This window comes from Pogona vitticeps, chromosome 2 (genome assembly GCF_051106095.1).
Source record: "Pogona vitticeps strain Pit_001003342236 chromosome 2, PviZW2.1, whole genome shotgun sequence".
Lineage (NCBI taxonomy): Eukaryota > Metazoa > Chordata > Lepidosauria > Squamata > Agamidae > Pogona > Pogona vitticeps.
Window position 1 is genome coordinate 132,647,969 of NC_135784.1, and position 16,638 is coordinate 132,664,606.

At 41.8% G+C, this 16,638-nt stretch overlaps 1 long non-coding RNA gene and 1 other non-coding gene across 3 annotated transcripts; both read right to left on the minus strand.

Annotated features, from left to right (window-relative positions):
* Positions 1-1,743: 1,743 nt before the first annotated feature.
* On the minus strand, positions 1,744-5,899 carry LOC110075043 (uncharacterized). Of its 2 annotated transcripts, XR_013542008.1 has the most exons (4): positions 5,761-5,899; positions 4,827-4,898; positions 3,790-3,841; positions 1,744-1,878 (listed from the first exon to the last, which is right to left on the minus strand). It is a non-coding gene; the product is annotated as an uncharacterized LOC110075043 (long non-coding RNA). The 2 variants fall into 2 exon arrangements; XR_002299902.3 differs by lacking the exon at positions 5,761-5,899 and having other exon boundaries at positions 4,827-4,966.
* Positions 4,558-4,744, minus strand: LOC140705288 (small Cajal body-specific RNA 16). Its single transcript, XR_012084716.2, has one exon.
* Positions 5,900-16,638: the final 10,739 nt, after the last annotated feature.

Consider the following 16,638-nt stretch of genomic DNA (forward strand, 5'->3'; position numbering starts at 1 on the left):
TCACAAGGATGAGATATACAAGACTATATTAACAGCTCAAGCAACTGACTCATTTCAAACACACACAAACAGGAGTGTTGCATTCAGTTTTCATTTTGAAACATTGGTATTTTTTATATTTTTTATTTCTCCCAGTTAAAAATACATAACGGTGCCAACATCCAAATGTTTTCAAAGAATGCTTCCTATGACCTGCCCTTCAGTTGTCTACTATATTTCCTCCTCTCCTCTCCTTGGTAAAGAAATTGTAATTATTCAGTACAGGAAGCTGCTTTCATACTGCAGCAGCAGCATCACATACCTTCAAAATTTGTACTTCTTTTAAGTACATCAAAGAATTTAATGGTAAGGGACACAGGCAATAAGAAACAGAATACAAAAAAATACTATGAATGTAACAAGTATGCTGTACGTAAAAACATGCGAGAATGCACTTTGCGATTCTTGAGTGTTTATTGCATCCTATCTACTCTACACAAATAACTTACTTTTCACATATCAGATTTTCATGCTCTAAAAACTAGGTTAATCTATAGACATGTTCATGTAAATGTACTTTTAATTGTGATTATTAAGAAATTTGTGCATCCATGTAAAAAGGCTGGGGCCTTTCTGAAATCTCCAAGTGCCTGCTAGCTTTAAAAAATGATTAATTTCTAACTGTGGTGAAAGCATTGCAGAAAAAACACATGAATTAAGGGTATTTGGTTTTCAATGTATTCTCAAAGGCTTTCATGGCCACAGAGGTCCTCTGAAGATGCCGGCCACAGAGATTGCCGAAACGTTACAAAGAACAGCCTTCAGAACATGGCCAAAGAGCCCAAAAAACCCACAACAACCATCGGTATTTGGTTTAATTTTTTTTTTATTTTTAATGGAAACATTTAACTAATCACCCACCGCTACTAGATCTAGCCAGGGGGCCCTTTTGAAAGAGCCATCCCTCAAGGAGGTAAGAGGCATGGTTTGTAGACAAAGGGCCTTCTCGGCAGACTATGGAACGCCCTCCCAACTGAAATTCGTCTGGCGCCGACGTTGATGACATTTCGGCGCCAGGTCAAAACCTTCCTGTTCCAGGCTTTTAATTGAAATAACATCAACTGTGGGTCCTGATGATGGCAATTTTAATTGTATTTTAATTGTATTGTAATCATTTTATTTTTATTGTATTGAATTTTAATTATTGTAAGCCGGCCAGAGACCTCTGGGTAGAGTGGGCGGCATATAAATTCAAAAAATAAATAAATAATATAATGCTTCTCTGCTCCCTTCTCTATTCCTGCCTTCACAGTGTACAAACTGGCATATCGAAATTTGAATTAAATAGTAAGTAGGCACTTCTAATTCATACAGATGACACTAGTGGAGAGATGCTCCTTCAGTCTTCCCTGAAACAGGCTGCTCAAGAGCACAATATTTGTCATGTAGCTTATTTCTAGAAAAGGCAGCACCCTTAAGAAACCTACTAAAGAAACAATTCTTGGTATGGCAACTGCAGCAGTTTGCTTTCACCAGAAAAGACAAGGCAGAAAGACCAGTCAGTGTACTTTTTCCCCCTCTAGTGACAGAACAGAGTACCACACCTTACATAACCTAAGAGGCCACTTTGCAAAATGGTTATAAGCAAGGAAAGTGAAAATGCAAGAGTGATTCTGCCTGCTCTTTGGCAAGATGCAGATTAAAGAGGAGGAACCATCCCAAGATGTGTACTTTTTGCAGTATATACAAGAGCACAAGCCTCAGTAAGGTTTAAACATCAGATTTTATTTAGTTAACTCTAAATAAGCAAGAATTACATCGGAACAAAAATGGCAGATGAAATATTTTAACACTATTCTCTAGGTAGTACCTGTGGATTCCTCTGCCGTCTGCATCTACCTAGAAAGTAACAGTGAAAACAATTATTGCAATGAACAAAAGACAAACCCAGAAGCTTCATACATAAAAACTAAAACCAGCATTTCCCCAAGGTTCTGGTAAGAGATCGATTTCTTTCAAAATTAACATCAGAAATGTTCACTGTGTAACGTAACTTGGAACACATTACCACTCTGGGCTTTCCTGCAGAATAAAAATGTACAAGTCTACACCAGTGACTCATTCGTAGATGCAATAGGCAGTCTCCTGTAAGAACAGGTACTTCTACAGCATCAAATACAACTGAATCAATGATGAGGGATTACCAAGCCCAGTGGAGATATTGAGAAGGAAGCAAAGTCAAGAGCTGAGCATTATATAGTTGTTATCCCCTCTATAGGTAAACTCTTTTGTTCCTCTCACTAAACACTAATGGGCCATGGAACACAGTTTGAAGTGGCTGATGCAAGAATATACATCTTTCAAACCACACCCTTCCTTAAGGTGGTGTATACAATCCTCAGAAGAACTCATTAGGTAGATGATTCTGAGATGGTCACTGGCCAGGTTTCCTGATGAATCACATGGCTGAAATGAACCCAGGACTCCCTAACCATAGTCTAACACTCTTAGCCACTGATTCTAATCATCTCCCCTGCCACCTCTCAATCAGGAGTTACATGAGGACATTTTTTACTAGGAGAGGGATGCAAACCTGGAGAGAATTATGTCCGCCACCTTTACAGAAGAGTTCCAAGACTACACACAAGGGCTCCCTGTGCCAAGGTGGCCAGTTCATTTTGCACTCCATGAATTAAGGTAACCAAAATGAATCTGCTACCTTTGGGACTACAGAGTGCGTTCCTCAAGCTGCCCCAAACATCCTGCAGGCCTGCGCATCAGTATCAGAGAACACAAGCACCCATTGTCCAAGCAGCTGGCCTTTTTTCTGAGCTTGTGCCAGAAGGTATCTAATATGTCCCTGCACAAGTACACATCTTGCCAGCTGCAACAGGCTTATTTCTTGTAGAGCAGAAAGCTGGTATGGCATGACATTCCACAAAAGCAAATGGGATGGCCACAATATTGCATGGCTGAAAGCAGCTCTAAACACAAACTAATCATTTATATTCTTTTACTCAGCGTGGGGAACTTGATTCAATTGTTTTTTTTTAAATTCCAAAACCAATGTTGTCTACTTGCCACCAGCTGGAAGCCCTGCAGAAATTCAGACAGTGAAGCTTTCCCTATTACTCATGTATGCTCTACCAGGTTAACTGCAGCCAGTCATATTATTTAATTATTTATTACTTAGACTTCTACCCTGCCCATCTAGACCAAAGGTCTACTCTGGGCAGCATTACATTTTTTTAAAAAAACAGTGAACCCAATAAATGTATACTATGAATCCAAAATGGCAAAAATGTCAAAATTTAAGATCTTAAATTTAAAGCTGGCACTATTATAACCAGTTTCTATCTACACAATTCATTTAACCTTCATACATCAATTTACTCTTCAGTTGTATTAGCATGTAAGAAAGAAGAAATGCTAAGCCACATATCAAAACAGGAGGTCTGTGATTTCACTAAGTTTGTGAAATTACTTTCAGTAGATATTCTACAAACTTACATTTTCCTTCTCTTCTGATTAAGTACCAGAGAGTTAAGATCTTCCATAATTCAATTAGTGCAAAGTAAGGTAGGAAACAGAAGCATAGTAGCGTGTTAAATACAGGAAGGCCTTCAAATGTGGCAATGAACAAGTGAACTTGAATGTACCTAGCTCAATGTGATTCCCTTCCAAAGGCATACTGTATATGAATACAGAATATATTGCTCTAATGTAGCATACAGTCTAATACATACTTTTTGGGTTTTATCTGTATGAATTGACAACATTCCAACAAACTTTAAAAAAACTGGCAGTTACCTGGATGAAAAATCACAATTTTCTGCTGTGTTCTTTTTTGTTCCATCCAAACCTATAAGAAATATTACTCATTGATATGGTTTCATATTTAGTGGAATGTACACAGACATTTTTGTTTTCAAATGAGAGAAGTGGAATATATAAGTTAGAGCCACAGAACACAGCAAAATTCCAATACATAGCATTAAGGTATAAAAGATTTTAGGAGAGCCTAATAAAGCAGACTAATCACACAGGGAAATCTTTGCATCTCTTATGTGTCATTTATCTGGCAAAGGTAGTCCTAAGGCAATCTGAAACAGTATCAAAATTTGAGCAGTGCAACACATTACCACTGCACATCTAAGGCTCAGGCGGTCATTTTTACTACCATGGAGAAGTTAAAGGAAGTTGTCAGAACTGTAAGACTTCATTCCTGTAGGTTGATATTTCAAGCATGATGGCTTACAGGAGAGAAACCTCCAGTCTGTATTCCCAATACTGTCCATCAGCATCACCCAACTGGCATAACCAATTTACCCACCACTACCCCCACAGGCCCCATTTCTGAGGCTATCTTAAAAGTTTTGTCTTTCCCTCTGCAGGAAAAGCACAGAGACCCAAGGATATTAGGGGTGGGCATGACAGTGACAATCCCTCAGTAACAGAGGACTATGGGGTGGTAGGGGTATGCCATATCATCTGTATGGAATTTACCCACTCTGTCTTAGTCTTCATTTTTCCCCGACTCATTTAAAAAAGGATAAATAAGATGTGGTTTATCAGTAGATTTGTATGCAGTATCATACATGACCATCAAGCTGCTGGCAGAATGCTCACACCTGCTACTGCACGAGGCAGACCCAAGAACAGAGTCTGCCAAGTATTTTCTTTTCTTCTAGGGCAAGGTCAGGCTAACAGGTACAAGGCTGGACCATAGCAGGCCCAGCCACACAGCAACCTTTTCCCAGCCCATCAGCTAATGCAGATACATTATATTTCCAGCATACCCGCTTCTTACAGGCAGGCCTGAAGCTCACATAATTAAAATATGTTACCTTATGGAAAACACAGCAGTGTTCCCAGAATTGACTTGTTCACAGGCAGACAGGCTTCACCTGGCAATTACCCTGAGAGGAGATAAAGTTACATTACAAACACAGCTACGACTCCTGAAACCACCAAAAAAGCACTTACCCTTTAGAATAAAAACAACAAGAATCTGCAAATCGTAATTTAAAAAGCAGTGCTTTCATTTCACTGGTTCCTAAGGGGAAAAGGGTCACTTCATCTACACATAAGTCCGCTGAACCTGCAGTAGAGGTACATCTGTGGGAAATCCTCTTGATAACAAGTGCCACCACACAGGAACACTGTTCCTTTCCAACTGCATCAGAACACCATCAACAAGTACTGGATAGAAGAGTTTGCCCATAAATTAATGGAAAATCAAAGTTTTGGAAGGGACCGTGGCCATCAACTAAAATGGGGATATAAGCTCATAGGGTCACTTCTGAGCTGCTTGGGCCCCTCAAATGGGAAGTGGTCTCCAGTCCTCCAACCAAATCTAACTCAATCCTTGACTCAGTGCAGAGGCAGTTAGAGCATTGCTGAGAAATGACCAATCCCAGCCTCGAGGCCTGCATTCTGGAGCAACACATAACAAACCTTATCTTCTGCACCGCACCCACACGTATTGGATTAAAAGACACTTAGGAACCTTATTTTTCGGACTACCTCTCCCCAAATCCCCACCAGCAGCCAGCCGGGCATAGTGGCTGCAGGATTCTGGCCAAAAATGTAAAGATCGAAGAACGAGCCGAGGGTGACCGAAGAAGCCGCTCTCACTGCAGGGAAGGCGAGCCCACGCACTCCCCCCTCCTCCTCCCGCTCCGCGATCCTCCACCCGGGGGCAGGGGCGGAATGAAGAATCCGAAAGGCCCCTCTGGAGTCCGGGGGCGGCTTTTCCCCAAATCCCCCAGGAGGACCCACCGCCAACGGCTCTCCCCCAGCGCTCGGCTTTCTTCGCCCCCCCCCTCGCCCTTGGTCTCCTTTTTCCATCTCCTGCCTCCCTAAGATCCCCATCCCTCCCACGCCAGACGATCCTCGCTTTTTCCTCTCTCCACGCGGCCACTCCCGGAAACGGAACACACGTCAGCGCGCCGAACAAGACGAAACCCGCACCACCGGAAGTGGAGAGGGGCAAGGTCGAAGGAGCATCTTCCTCGTAGAGTTACGTCTGGCTTCAGCTTTATTGCCGACGCCTGCTCCGAGAGCGCCCCCTGCAGGACCAAAGCGGAACAAGAAAGGTTTAAAACCGCCGCTGGAGGTCCGGTTGTTTTGAGTTCAGGTTTTATTAGGAGACCATCGCCTGTTAAGAAATCAGACCGTGGTTTTCTGTTTCAAGCAAACAGCAGACCCTGTCATGCACTTTGCATGACATTCATACCTTATGAATGGATTTTCTTATATGAGCAAACACAGCCAAGTAAAACCCAGAAGACCTTTCTCCAAAGCATCAGTCCATACAAGCACAGGACAAGAACTGAACTTGCCCTTCAGCCCTTTGTAGCCCTACCCAGAGTTGTAAATCTACATTCAGAGTGTCTTACTCCTAGGGATGCAGGATTGTAATCCCAGGTGAACAGGGATTGCTGGATAGCTCAGTGGTTTAGGTCTGTGGCTGCGGAGTCAGAGGTTAGGAGTTTGATTCCCCTCACTGGGACTCCTTGAGAGGGGCTGTACTTGATGATCCATAGGGTCCCATCCAGCTCTGCAGTTCTAAAATTCAAATGTGAACTGACAAACTGAAATCTTTATTATTGGTACCTTATGAAGAACAAATGAAGAAAGGAGCTGCCACCGATTCTTCATCAATGGAAAAGATGGGGGATAAATGGACATTTCTGAGAGCCACTGTGAAGTAATGCATTAGGTTAGGATTCAGAAGACCCAGGTTCACATCCATACTCATCCACAGAAACTTAAGAGTGTGTGTGGCAGCAATGGTAAATCCCCTTCATCATCTTGCCTTGAAAAACTCAGAATTGCCATAAGTTGAAAGCAACTTAATAACACAACAACTATTTACTATTTGGGGATTTTCTAGCCTTGTATTAAGCATATAAATTATTGGGGCCAGATGGAAAAGAAGACAAAGTGCCTGTACTTTTAATAGTTGATCAGAAAAGGAAATTTCATGAAGTGCAGCTTTTAATGAGAACTAACCCTGTTGAAATGTCTTCTGCCACACAACTAAAGGCAGAGAAACCCTAACTTTTTTCTCCCATCTGAACACCCTAATAAAATATAATGACACTCTGCATCCCTTGAAATGTCTGCAATTAGCATAACTAATCTCGGGAGCTGCACATTCAGTGCCGTCTATGCTTGCTCTTCCAGGGCTGTTCTTTCAGTCTGCCTTCTGCTCTGTCATGGAATCCCTGGACTAGCTCTTGAGTTACAGTAGTGCTTCCAACTCCGTCATAAAGACCTCATTGACTGAATGCAGAAAGTTGCAGTTCTGTCGCCAGAAGGGAAAGGAAGTCCATCTGCCTGAAGCCCAGGAAAGCTGCTGCCAATCTGCATTGGCAACATTAGTATAGATGGACTGATGCACTCATATATGGTGGTTTCCTACATTTGTAATGTATGGCATCGCATCTTGAGCTCATTCAAGATTTGTTCACACACTGTTAGTGCAGATTAGTGGATCCAGGTGCAGTAGCAGTACAGTAGGAAATCTGACCTGCTTAAGCACACACATTAGGGTGACTTATGGATGAGGACACCCCTTGCATGGTAGTGAGCTGGTAATGACATGGCTGCTTCTTTAGTGGCATTGGTAAAAACTATAGCAATCCAGAGGTCTGTGCCCTTCTGATTCAATACCTCTCTCCACATTTGTGTGCTGTGGAGCTGAATGGAGCTTACTTCAAAGTAAGCAAGCATGTGATTGAGCCTGACAAATTGTTTAATAGCTGAGCATGAAAAGCATTGTTCAGGTGCAAAACTCATAACTGCTGTTGCTTAAACTGTATACCGTCTAAAAGCTGGATCCTCTTACAGAGGGTTAGGCAATTTGTCCAGCTTGATCATCTGTCTGACTACCTCAGAAACCTTCAGACTTATGTGGAGAGAGTATATAAACAGCAGCAGCTTTATGAATGAGCTATAGTGTATGTTGTGTCCTGCATATCTTTTAGAGGTGTTGCCAAATGTAATAAAAAAAAATCTACTTCAGCTGCTGATATTTGCCTTTGTATTTTGCTACTTCCCAGACTTACGGAAGCATTGGCAAAAGGCCCAGTCTTAACAGACACCACAGGCTTACTCCATCCAACCAGACAACTACCAATACTTGCCAATGTGATCATTTTAAGTATATTGGCATGGCTCTTCCAGCACAGGCCAAAGCTCTTGTGGCGGATGGAAAGAAAGCTTTCTCTGTTCCATTATGTGAGCCCAGGACGAGCCCCTGACCGTCCTTGCATTCAGCAAATACCAGCACCATTTATACTGTTTCTGTGCTGCTGTCATATTATCCCTGCAACATTATTATTATTCAGGGACAACCTAAATGGTATTATAGGAAAAAAGAAGGATCATTATGATTACTGTTCTATTTCTTGCTCAATTATTTTTTTAAAATGCCTATGTTTTACTTAATGGATGGTGGAGGTTGATTTGGCTGTCAGGCCTGAGTTTTCTCTCTTGCCATCACAGACCAAAATCCTGTTGTTTGGTGAAGTCAATCACACTAGAGTAGGGCCACTGAATCAATGGGGATGTGGTGAGTCAACTCCTTCATACATTCTGTTGATTCAAATCAACCTACTCTAACTGTGACATACTTTAGTACAGTAAATTGCAGTTAGAGTAGGCCCATTTGAATCAATAGAAGTTATGAAAGAGTTGAGTAACTAAATTCCCATTGATTTGGTGGGCCTACTCTAGCACAATTTCCTACACTAAGCAACAGGATTTTGGCCCTTGTTTCAGTTTCTCAGCAACACTTAACATCTTACATTAGTTTATGGACACCAATATTGCTAAGTTCAGGATTGCTTTCTGCTCACTGGCGACTTGACCAACACTCTTTAGGCTTAATCTGCAGGGTAACAAGGGGTTTTGGCTCTCTGTCACTGCTGTTACTAGAAGATGCATGTATCCAGAGGGTGTAAGGGATTTCTTTCCTTCACAAAGTCCTCTTCACTTCATCATGATGAGCTGTGGTTTCTTGAAGAGTTCTGGAAGCAAGGCCACAAGTTGTGGCGGGTTCTTCCAAACTGGCAAGGCACCCAAAGACCAGCTGAACTAACAAATGGGTGTATATGTGGCATGTTTGGTGAGGTGTTCCTCCACATGATATGTAACTTCATGCTCCCTCTCAGTCACCTTCTTTCTAAGCAAAACACGTGTACTGTATGTTTATTCAGAAGCCGTTCCACTGAGTTCCAGGAGACTTGCTCCTCAATTAGCATGTGCTATGGTTTTCCCAGTAGTGATGTATAGAAGTGAGAGATGGACCATAAAGAAGGCTGACCGCCAAAGAATTGATGCTTTCGAATTGTGGTGATGGAGGAGGCTCTTGAGAGTCCCCTGGACTGCAAGGAGAACAAACCTATCCATTCTAAAGGAAATCAACCCTGAGTGCTTACTGAAAGGACAGATCCTGAAGCTGAGTCTCCAATACTTTGGCCATCTCATGAGAAGAGAAGACTCCCTGGAAAAGACCCTGATGTTGGGAAAATGTGAAGGCAAGAGGAGAAGGGGACGACAGAGGACAAGATGGTTGGACAGTGTCATCAAAGCTACCAACATTAATTTGACCCAACTTCGGGAGGCAGTAGAAGACAGGAGGGCCTGGCATGCTCTGGTCCATGAGGTCATGAAGAGTCGGACACGACTTAATGACTAAACAACAAACAACAACAAAGCTGCAGCTTTAGAAGTGCTTGGACTAAGGATGTTGTCCCCAAAATAAGTGTGCAGAGAATAAGTTTGTTCTGTATGTTTGTGGGGCAAGAGACCTAAACATAAATAGTTATTTTGCATATAGCAATTGTTTTAGGGTGCTGTCCAACATAACACTGCATTATTTCAAAAGATCTACAGCAAGTACTTCCCATGCTGTTGGAAGTCATTTTGGGTTTGACTGTCTGACCATCAGCCAATTTGATCAGATCAGTTTCAACATAACTGGGTTTCGGGACTGATTTGGATTTGATTCCAGGCCTTGAAGTGGCCCAGCAACTGCCTTCCCTGCTTGGAGAGACAGGGAGCTGAGAAATAATGTGTGGATAGGGCTGTTAGCCTGTTCCTCAATTTAAATGTAAGTAGGTCAGCAGTAGGAAATGGCAAAGAGGAGTTCCAGTGAGACTATTTTCTCTGTGTTAAAAAGAAACCTGTCTGTATGGGCAGAATCAGAAATGAAAACAGAAATGTACCCAGTTGGTTTTTATTGCAGAAATAAAAACATTATTGGCAGTAGAAATGCTCAGATTAATGTCAATTTGCTTGATAGCAACAGGTTCAAATGAACTGGTGTTTCATATTGCCTTCTGAAAATTCGAGTTTGGCTGGCGGAATGAATATTTTAACCTTATTCCTAGATGCAAGCGATTCATTTCTTTGCTCTCTCCAGATGTGATAATCTTTGCAGATGTGTAGCTTTTCCTCTATAAATATTTCTGAGTGCAGACCGGCTGTCTGCATTCTCTCCAGCTAATCTGGCACACACGTTTCCTAAGGGATGACAGAAGCAGTTCCTGACAACCGACCCAGACATCAGGAAGGGAGTGTGCAAAAAGCAATTGAGGCTTTGGAGATTTTCTCAATCCGATTGCAAATGTGAGAAGTGGGACTCTGTTCCAAGAGAATATGCAAGTGAGCCTTTCAGTAATTCCCACTATTTGGACTAATATCCTTGAATTTGATGTAAATTAACTGTTTAGTATGTTTCCAAATCTCCAGCTTTACTAACAGAACTGTTTGATCTCCCCCATCTCTTCTTTGCCTTCCAAGGGTTGACAGACTGGAGTTCTAAATATGAGGAAACTTCTCTCCTCACAGCACTGTGGGATTTTAATGTGTAGGATAAGATGTGGGGGCAGAAGCCGATGAGATGGCAGTTTCATGGTTAGAAGCTGAGCTTCTTCGATGTTTGTTTTTCTTGCCATAAGGTTACCAGAGTTCCAGAAGATGCGGATGATCTCAGTTTTATTCACTGGTTGGCTATCAGGAGGTAAGTGTGGAATTTATTGACAAGTTGGCTGCACGCACACACAAGCTTTGAAGCAACGGCTTTTTGGAGGGATAATTATTTATCACCTTGTAACGGCAAAGCTGGAATCTTCCCCATTTCTGCAATGACTCTGCAGTCCTATGCATATTTACTTATGAATTATATTGGTTAGGGATCTCGAGAAGGTATTCCAGTAACTGGGTGCCATCACTAAAAAGCCCTGGATTAAGCTCAAAGAGACCTTCTCACCATCAGAATTAAAAATGTTTTCTAGTAGCTAAAAACAAATAAGAGCTGCTTCAATCAATGGTTTATCAAAGCCAAGCAGATCATTGCATCCCTGTGAAGTATGCCTAATTGACTATTCTAGGTGTGCTTATGTTTTTTTGCAGTTGCCATGGTATCTAAACATGATATGCAAGTCTGGAATTGGTTCCTCTAAATAATACCCCAGCTTCCAAGGAACTTCTATTAAACCTGGTATTTATTTATTTATTTATTTATTTATTTATTTATTTATTTATTTATTTATTTATTTATTTATTTATTTATTTATTTATTTATTTAATATGCCGCCCACTCTACCCAGAGGTCTCTGGGCAGGTTACAATAATACTGATTCGTTCACTCAGATTTCTCATGAGGCTTCATAAAAGAGCATCAATTTGAACAATTGTTTAAAATAAAGGAAATATAGCTGCGGAGCCAGAGGTTGGGAGTTTGATTCCCTGCTGTCCCTCCTTGACAAGGGCTGGACTCGATGATCCCTAGGGTCCCCCTCCCAGCTCTGCAGTTCTAAGACGATTGTAAGAGGACAAAAAAGGCTGCAAAAGTTGTGAACAATATTAGATTTTGTTCTGTTTATGATTTAGGCAGAATATTTGCTTGACAGCTGCAGATGTCTGTCACAGTACCGACAGAAACATGGATTTATTCTGTACGTGTTGTCTCTCATTCCCTTCAGAGAAAAATAAGCTCAGTTTATGAGATGTGTGTGAAACCATGATATGAGAAAAAAAAACCCTGTGTTTTGTGGCTCAATGCTCCGCCTTTATAGTACAGCAGGCCACATAAAATGACTGCAGAGAAAATCTGAAGCATCGGCTTGTTTACCTTGGGGATGTTTGGCATTGCCAGGTGGATGCTTCAGGAAGTAATCGGCTTTTTTTTAAAAAAAAAAGACTTTGAAACAATATGTCTGTTGTGAGCACTTCCTCATCTGCTAGTGAAATAGACAACAGGACATAGAAAAGGGTCTTCTGGCGACCACAACTCTCAAAATCCCCCAGTTCCCAGAATTCCCCTCCCAAAAGTAAGTTTTCCAAGCTCTAGCAATGGGTAGGATATATACCCTATATCTCAATTGTCTGTGAAGTAACTGATTAAAATAATACAAAAAACAGCTTAAAGTATCCAAAGAAGTAGCTATATTAGTCTGGCTCAGCACACTGGCATAATTAAAGGAGAAAATGGCTGAGCAGGTGGTAGTAAGAAGGGAAAAGACAAAATATTTTGATGCTTGAAAGACAGAAAGATGTGTTTCAGTAGGAGATTTATGAACCATAATCCACATATCCAGACACAAATTCCATTTCTGATGTCCATAACCGATAGACTGAAATCATGTTTGTGTTCCAGAGATAAGATCTAGGCAGGTATTTATATCAGATCAATCAGACTTGGCTTCTCTGTTGCCCAGGGCGTGGTGCCACTAGCAATATAAATCAATTTCTGTTCAGACTTTTAAAAAATTGGGTTCAAGTCAGGTGGTATTTAAATTGGTGGCTGCATTCACATTCACAGAATAGAAATGGATTTATTTCTGGCGATTTAAACCATTTTTGGCATCTATACTGCTGAAACCAGCTCATTTCCTTTCTTCCCTAGGAGTTTGGTTTTCATTACCGTTTTGCCTTTCATATTTTTTTTAAAAAAGTTAGTGACACAGCAATAAATTGATGGCTCTATTCAGCCAAGAACATCAAATGGAAGTCCCAACAGACTGTATTGATTAAGTGATGCTGTGAAGAACTAAACCCCCCCCCAAAAAAAAGGTTTGCAGTGATTGAGCGGTAGCTATAACAGTAACTATAACAGCTAAATAGTAATATAACAAATTAAAAACAAAAAAAGAGCAAGTTAATTAAAAAAAACCCTGCTGAACAGTTGAAAAAACACTTTGAAGTACCAATAAATCGATTTTAGTTGTGCATCGTGTGCTTGAGAAATTACTGTATAAAATGATTTAAATATCACTTAAATTGATTTAACTGCAGTTCTTTTTTGCCCGTGGGACAAACTCCCCTCCCCCATATAGTTTGACTGGTTTAGAATAATTGTTGAAAGAGTGAGAGGTTATTCTCAGCATTTTAATCTCTCTCAGACCAAAATGTTTTGTTACAATGCACTTCTATAGTTTCTGAGATTTATTAATTTCCGCAGTGTGCCTGTCAATTTGACGTTGTCCTTAAACAATTTGGAAGAGGGAGCTGTGGCAGAATTTGATTCCTTGTCTCCATTCTGCTGTGGGAAGGCAGGAGCTTCCCGGGGCTGGTTACTCTGGCTGCCAGTGAGCTTTTCAGCTGTTTTCAGGACATTGCTTTTAAATCATGACTTAACCATCAGAGCACCTCTCCCTGTGGCTTGTCTGCTGAGGTCATTTAGACTCTAGAGAGACCTTCCTCTGGGAGGATACAGTGGGAGGGTACATTGGAGCAGAGCTGCTTGGACTACAGCCCCAAGGGGAGGGAATCCACTCAGATCCCACCTGATGGTTGTTACCTCTCTTGTGTGTGGAGCAAGTGGAAGACTGACCTGTTCACTTAGCTCTTCAGCGTGAGGATTTTTCCCTATTGCTCTGTCTTTGACTCTGAAATGCCCATGTGCTCCTGATGAGTTGTTTTAGCTCACTGGTTCTTAACCTTGGGTTACTCAGGAGTTTTGGACTGCAACTCCCAGAAGCCTTCACCACCAGCTGTGCTGACTGGGGTTTCTGGGAGTTGCAGTTCAAAAGCATCCGAGTAACAAAGGTTAAGAACCACTGTTTTAGCTGACTTTTCCATATGTAGCAGATTATGGAAGGCGAATAAAGATTCGAGATGGGCATGAAATGCTATGTTGTGCTTTCCCCCTATTTATACACATGGCACCACCGGTGTCGCATGTTCCCCACCCACCTGGCCATCTGGCTGTCCCACTCACAGTCTACCACACACCACCTAGAGCCTCCTTTTCTGGTAGCTGTCCAGACTGGGCAGGAGCTCAGGCTTTCTTTCCCTGTCTCCTCTGGCAGCCAACCACTCAATGGCTACACAATAAGAATCCTCATCCCACCGCCTCATCTGAATGGTCAGCTGACGGAGGAGGCAGGGAAGGGAAGCCCAAGTTCCTGCCCAGACTGGACAGCCACTGGAGAAGGAGAACCCAGGTGGCACGCAATGGATTGTGAGTGGGACAGCAGACCATCAGGTGGGGGGGAGTGAATGTGGCACATCTGGGGTGCCATGCATACAAATTGGGCCAAAACGCAACAAAGCATGGCAGATTGTGAGTGGGACAGCTGATTTGGGGGAGCAAATATGTGGCGAATAAGAGCTTCATGCAATCTCTAGTAAAAAGGTGCTCTTGAACAAGTATGGGCACAAGTGTATCTCATTTATTCTAGCCTCTTCCAGCTGTGTGGGGGAATGTTTGCTGTTGCATAATTAAATTGGGGGGGGGGAAGTCTCCTTTGTAGTTCCCTTTCTCTCTCTGTTCCAGTTTTGCTTTGCCTGCAGGAAGCCTGAAATTTTTATGTATCTCATTTGTAAAGCTCGCCTCAGTCTGCCTGAAAAGCAAGAAATGGTTCTGAAAACAAACTAATTATATTTTATTGTCTCCTCTCTTTTTTCTCCCCAACCGATCTCCCCATCTTGTTTTGGGATAAAAGAAAACAGTGGCTGTCTGAGATTCCTATACTGGATCGAACATATACTTGCGGTACCTGTTTTGTTTTGTTTTGTTTGTTTGTTTGCAAGGAATAGATAATGGATATTGCTATCCCTCCATCTGTTTTGTTACATGCCATCTAGCTTGGCATCTTATTTGTTGCTAGTAGACCATGTTGATCCCCACTGACATTTAAAGACCTATTATATGGTTACTGTCACAGTCTTGAACATGGATTTGGAAGCCACTTCTTGCCTCCCTTGATAATGAGTCTTACATTTTTTTCCTCCTGTAATTTGTTGATGTCTTCCCCCCTCCCCAGTATTTCACCTGCCAGCTAAACATGGCAAGTTCTGGTTAAACAGTTTTCTGTCATAGGCAGTATTCAATATCTAACATCCTCTAAAGGAGGCTGTTTTGTGCCCCAGTTATTCAGGATAATTAAAACGTCCATAGATTTCATTCCCTTCCCACCATGCTGCTCTTCCCTCTAGATGTGTATTGCTGCAGCAGAGCAAGGAATGGTTTCCAGAGCACCATTGGGAGCATTTAAAGTGAAGCCATGCAGCCTCTCTATGCAACATCAAGTCATCATGTCAGGATTCTGTCTTGTCTGTTCCACATGGTGAGTGCTTATTATCCCATCAGGAGGGGGTTATCGATTTGAGCTGGCCAATAACTGAGGTTAAAACCTTCTTATGAAGAAGCTCTTTTACTAACTCATACTCAAACATATTAGCCCCTGGTGGCAATCTCATTGTTACTCCTTTTGAAAACAGACTGCTGTCCTGTTGGTCTAGCATACTTTATAGCACTCTGCCTTCCTTTTCTGCCTGGGATGAAAGGACTGGCCTTGGATTCTCCTTTACCACCCAGGGAACAGAGGTGTTTTTGAGGGCTGGGAAGAAATTACTGTTCCCTTTCCCGTTATTATTCATGGGACAGGTTTAGACAATACTCAAATAATCAAGTCAAACAAAGCATGCATTTGATGGCATCTCTAACACAACCATCTCACCATGAAGGAATAAAAAGCTGGATCACACAGAGACATCTGACAGCCATGAGGTTCTTCTAGGGAGAAAGCAGATGGAATTTTGACCTTCTGTTGGTGATCCTTTTGCATTTTAACTTAAACACAAACTGTACTATAGAACACACTGCTTCCGAAGATCAGAGATATGTAATACAGTAAGGAGAAGTTACTGTTTGAGACTACAACACCTCAGCCAGCTTTCTGGACATTGCACTCTAAAATAATAACTTTTCTTAATCTCTAATACTCTTCATGTCCAGCACCACTTGTTTCAGCATGCGGAGCAAGGAGAAAAAACTATTTCAAATCCCTTTCTTGCTCCCCTCTAGTCTGCAGGGTTCAGACTATTTAAATAACAAACACCCTCTGTAAATACCAATAACATCTTCTTGCATATTTTATTTCCCATCTTTTCCTTTTCTCATTTTGAGACTCCTTTGAGTTTCCAGAAGAGCCAACCCTGTCCTGAACCCAGAGAACATGTCACCTCTGTCTTCTGAAGCTTCACGGAAGGAAAGAGTTAAATAACCATTTTGGTGCTGGATTATTATCCAGTGTTTCCGCCAAATGCCAAAGAGCACATTTGATGGGACTGGCAGCTTTGAGGGTCAACAGCATCCCACCACCTATCCTGTACATAAGTTGTATTAAGCTGAAGACC